The sequence below is a fragment of the Schistosoma mansoni genome, chromosome W (genome assembly GCF_000237925.1).
Source record: "Schistosoma mansoni strain Puerto Rico chromosome W, complete genome".
Taxonomy (NCBI): domain Eukaryota; kingdom Metazoa; phylum Platyhelminthes; class Trematoda; order Strigeidida; family Schistosomatidae; genus Schistosoma; species Schistosoma mansoni.
Window position 1 is genome coordinate 20,497,962 of NC_031502.1, and position 6,140 is coordinate 20,504,101.

Here is a 6,140-nt window from a genome sequence, read left to right on the forward strand (position 1 = left end):
TTCCCTATAGGATTTAAATTTAGTGATTGCTTCATGATGCGGTTTGGGGATCTCCGTTTGTAGCTCTTCTAGGGTTATCGCCGGTCCCAAGCCCGGGTAATGGTGAAGGGTTGAGCATGGGTTAGCAACACCATCCCGTAGAAACACAATCTTGCTAAAAAAAACGCTACCTAGTTTAATATTCTAAAGGTTAAGCACTCGCTTCGATTGATGGTGGGTTTGATAGACTGGATTTTTTTCGAATTCCTCAAGAGTGTCCTATATAACATTATTGTTAATTTTTCTTGAATTGTTCTCAGCCTTTTGGAACATATAAGCTTTTATACAAGACTTGTGTAGTTTATTTTAATATTTCTCAGGTTTCTATAACTAAACCTTCATTGTTTGACTTTGGTTTTGATCTATCTTTATTATTGCATTGTGTCGGTCTGTTGACAATATTTTATTATTTATTTATTTAAATACATAAATATTGGTACCAAGGGGCATCAAATATATATGCACCTCACAAATATCATTTGATTTGTGTGAAGGCTGTGATACTGCTCAGATGCCCAAATCGAAGCAGGTGGTTTACTTAGGTGGCCACACCCCGAGCATTTGACCTAAAGATCTGATCCACAGGGCAGTGGAGCATCGTGAGGAGATGCAATCCCATGGTAGCCGGTGACCAACGATTGATTCATACACAATTTGTTCCCTAAGGATACTGGAGCCAATGTGGACCATTGGTTTGGAACGAGGGTTTTCCAACTCCCCTAGGTGAACTTTCCGTGTCCACCAACCCGATTAAAGCACCGGATATTCGCTTCTCGTCCTCTCAATTTCTTAAACAACAGTAATGCGGTGAGGAGGCAGTGAGTAGGACTTCCCTTGTAGAGGCTATATATGCGTGGCCAATATGAGAGCATTTGGAGAGGGAGAGCTGCTCTCCCCACTCTCGGCCATACCAGGGCATTTGGGTAGGTTTATGAAGTCATTTGAATCTTGCAGTTTACATAGCAAAAAAATAGAAAGCACTGGTGAGGAATATATTCGAAACTCATATGGACGATCCAATTTTAATGACTATTTGGATTCAGAAAATGATCCATCATAACTGAGGCCAACTTAATTGTATCAAACCACTGAGTTCTTCTCTATAAGGTAGGATGTTTCCTTCTATCAATGACAGTGAACCATAATATCTGAACGATATAAAAACAAAGTTTAATGCTTAAGGTGTCTATGAAACTATCGAATCATAACAAATCATATAAAAAAACACGAAATACCTCAACAGTACCGCTTACCCATAGTCAAAAGTTTCTCTGATACAAAATAACGTACTAAAACAGCCAACATTTGTTACTAAATACAGCTCTAAAGTACCTAAGAATTAACAGGAATATTCCAAACACAATAGGATCAATATCTTTTTTGATCGAATACAGTCAAATAAAAAATGTTTTCAGCGAACACGCAAAGAGTAACAATAAGCTATCGCTTCACATCTCAACTATGAGTTCAGTAAAACAAGACCTTATTGCCCCCAAATGTCCTGGTACGGCTGAGAGTGGGGAGAGTCCACTCTCTCTCTCTCTCCAAATGCTCTCATATGGCCACGCGTATAAAACCTCTGCCAGAGTAGTCCTACTTATTGCCTTCTCGTATCACGGATGCTGTTTACGAAATTGAAAGGATGGAAAACGAATATCCGGTGCTTTAATCGGGTTGGTGGACACGGAAAGTTCACCTAGGGGAGTTGGAAAACCCTCGTTCCAAACCAATGGTCCACATTGGCTCCAGTATCCTTAGGGAACAAATTGTGTATGAATCAATCGTTGGTCACCGGCTACCATGGGATTGCATCTCCTCACGATGCTCCACTGCCTTGTGGATCAGATCTTTAGGTCAAATGCTCGGGGTGTGGTCCCCTAAGTAAACCACCTGCTTCGATTTGGGCATCTGAGCAGTATCACAGCCTTCACACAAATCAAATGAGATTTGTGCGGTGCATATGTATCTGGTACCCCTTTATACCTATATTTATGTGTTTAAATAGTAATAATATTACACATAAAATGTCACTACATTTATCTTGTTAATAAAGTTATCCATTTTCAGTCGTATTTTGAGAAGCTAAAAACGTTATGTCCTACATAAGACATAAGCAAAGGTGGATAGTGACTAGCAGTAGAATCAAGGATGTGAGTTTCACCCTAGTTTGGACTTGTCAGCTGGATGTACCTTCATCCAAGAATTGATGTTCATTCCGGGACTCCAACTCATTATCGTCCACTTCAAACTCCATCACGTTATCCACTTAGCTACTGAGAGCAGTTGGCCAGTAGCTTATTCAATGGGGTAAAGTTTTTATTCATTTTGTATTGTTTGTATGAATCTTTCCATTGGCTTTTAAGACTCTAAGTATAAGCTTGCTTATAATTTCCGCTTTTGTTCAGTACTCAGTCACTGACGTGAAAATCCCCTTTTAATGTAACAAATTAAAGTTTTCAGAAGTAGTTTTGTGGAGATCTAGTATTTTCATAGTTGAAAGCGTGAGTCAATTGAACCTAAACCACCATGGTGGATGCGCACTGCCACTAAGGAGTCTCATAATAGGACGAAACGACCATCCAGTGTTTCCAGGTTTTCCATGGTGTTCTAGCTTCAATTGACTCATGATTTCAACTATGAAAATTAAAGTTTGGTTATTCACATTACGGTTTAATTTCAACTAAACTACATCATCATTGATAAATGATTTATGCTAATTTCAACTTCTTAATCATAAACGCTCATAATGTTATCAAGAAGGTGGGGGGCGGGGGTATGTCACACCTTCAATGTTACTAATCTCACAACAAGTTAATTACATTTAAATGATTTCTAACTTTAGTCAATTTTGTAATAAACACCGGTCATCTTATCAACCAAAGATATTACAAAATAACCAGGAATATATGTTTTTGAGAGAGAGAGAGAGAGGGGGGATAGCTAACCAACTCTTTTATACATCCATCTGAATAATGAAAAAAACACTTCAAAAACAAGAACTAGGTGATTTTTCTTCTTCTTTTTTATTATCTACACCACTTGATTGTCAATTATAATTTGAAGAAAAGAAAAAAAAGATGAAAACGAAAGAGGAGGGGGGACTCCATAGAAATGATACAATCTATAATGTAACAAGAAAATATATTCCGTTTTTTTCTTTTCTTTTTTCTCTTTTTTTTCTTTTTTTTGTCAAGTATTTGCACAGCTGGATCAGATTTTTCAAGTTTTTCAGTTTTTTCAACTGTTAATTATTCATTTTCTATTTAATCAAATTTCATAGGACTCATTCAATCATTCACTCATTAAGTCAGTCAATCAGTCACCTACTCACTTACTTACTCAGTTACTTATTTGCTTACTTGGATACACAAATCGTTATATCCAAATTGACATTTAATGTGAAGATATTGCTCAGTTGAAAAAATGGTTTTATTCAATCGAATAGAAATTTTTTTTTGGTTTTTTTTCTCTCTTCTTCTTTTAAAACAATAAGTGTGAATTGAATCTAAGTGAGAAATGAGGATGATGATGATGAAGATGATTTCCTTTTTCAGGTGATATAGTTCTATGTATGATTGAGAATAATCCAACTCTGTGAAGGATACTTCAAATGAATAAAGATGTATGTATGTCATTTAAGTGTATTGTATGTGTGTGTATGTGTATATGAGAATAAGAGAGAGGGGAGAAGTAAGGAGGGAGGGAGGGAGTGAGTGAGTGAAGGAGTGAGGGAGTATATACACGGTTAGGTAAATCTGTGTAATAGAGTGAAACAATACCGAGCAGGAGGGGGAATAATATTTTCTCATATGATGAAGAAAATAATACAATAAAATATAAATAAAATTTACTCTTTGATATTTCATTATTAAAAAAAATTGTAATGGATCATAAGTTTGTAAGTAAAGATGGAAAGTGGCTAACAGTGGAAACCAGTTGGATGCTCGTTTTGTTCTATTTGAGACTGGTCAACTGGATGTACCTGCATCTCAGAGTTGATGTTCACTCTGGGAGGAAGTCGAACCCAGCAACTTTCGCTTCAAACGCCATCTCATTATCCACTCAGCTACTGAGTCCTGATAGCCAGTTGCTTGTGCAGTGGGGTGAAGTTTAAATTCACTTAGTATTACTTGTTTGAATCTTTCCATTGATGTTTAGGACTGCAACTGGTCAGTCTCTTATTGGCCATATGTGCATACTGTGTGTATTGCCTCGATATGGCCTTAATTCACAAGCATTGTAAGCAAAGATGGATAGTGGCTAACAGTGGGATACAGTTTGATGCGCATTTCGTCCTATTTGGGACTCATCAGCTGGATGTACCGATATCTCAGAGTTGATGTTCATTTTGGGACTCGAAACCAGTACCTTTCACTTCAAACTCCAACGCGTCATCCACTCAGCTACTGAGTCCCTGTTTTATAATCAAATATTCACTCATATACATTTCAACAAGAATAGAAGAAGATACTAGAAGATAAGTATTTGAGTTATAAAAGAAAACTATGGAGATATAGAAAGATGAAGCTTTTTTTCTTATGATCTAGTTTCAAGTTATTGACCAATAAGTATTGATGACCCACTGCATTGTCAGAGATCAAACTTAGAACCTTCATGTTTTATAGAAAGAACATTTATCAAAGTCAGATTTATTTATTTATTTTATTTAAACACATAAATATTGGTACAAAGGGGCACCATATATATATGCGCCACACAAATCAAATGAGATTTGTGTGAGGGTTGTGATACTGCTCAGGTGCCCAAACTGAAGCAGGTGCTTTTCTTAGGAGGCCACACCCATAGCCTTTGACCTAACGGTCTGATCCACAAGGCAGTGGAGCATCGTTGGGAAATGCAGTCCCACGGTAGCCGGTGACAGATAATTGGTTTATACACTATTTGTTCACTCAGGATCCTGGAGCCCATATGCATCATTGGTTTGGAATGAGGGCTTCCCAACTGACGTAGGTGAACTCACTGTGTCCACCAACCCGACTAAAGCGCCGGATATTCGCTTTTCATCCTCACAATTTCGTAAACAACAGTATTGCGTTGAGAAGGCAGTGAGTGGGTACTTCCCTGGCATAGGCTGTAAACGCGAAGTGAGAGCATTTCGAGAGGGAGAGTGGACTCTTCCCACTCTCGGCCGTACCAGGGCATTCGGGGGCAAAGTCAGAATTTGATGGTCAACATTTTTAAATCTGATAAATTCATGATTTAACGTGATCACTGTGAAATGCTATATAGTGAATGAAAACACAATTGAAGGACAATCAGAATGTGTTTCAACACAAAGTTACAGAATCTTTTAGTGAAACCTGAGAACCATACAGCAAATAATCCGTTGGCAAACTATCAATTTATCGTCTTACACTTAATTGTTTCTTCATTTCCACACTAATCATCCTCTGTTCTCGTTCTCTTTTCTTTGATCTTCTTAACTTTCTGCCGCCAGGTATTTGAATTTCGACGGATGATACATACTACTTATATCTGTAGACAACAGTAGCGCACACCACACTACTTTGAAGTAATATCAACTCACTATGAAAAAGTATTCATGAATCAATGAATCAAGCCAAATTAGTCACCAGTTCAAATCCTCATTGTTGTTAGCTTCCGCATTAATTTTTTTTACTTTCCGACATGAATCTCCAACCCTCCTATATCGAGAATGAGAAAAAATATCACAAATAATTTTGGATAAACATTACACAATAGTATTAATTGACTTAAGTTGTAAATAGTAACTATGGAATCCCGACTTTATGAGATATGAATGTCCTAATTTGCTTATTTTCAAAAAAGACTACTCAATCTAACTATTTAAACATCTAATTTAAATTCGAATATATTTAGTAGTCGGTAGTAATCATCAATACAACACGGAGAACACCAACCCAATCACACCTGATGGCGGAACTCTGGAAGAGATGGAAACATTCACGTACCTGGGAAGCACCGTTGATAAACAAGGAGGATCGGATGCAGATGTAAAGGTGAAAATTGGCAAGCAAGGTCAGCATTTCTACAATTGAATACCATATGGAACTCAAAACAACTGTCAACTAACTTCAAAGTTACAATCTTCAATACGA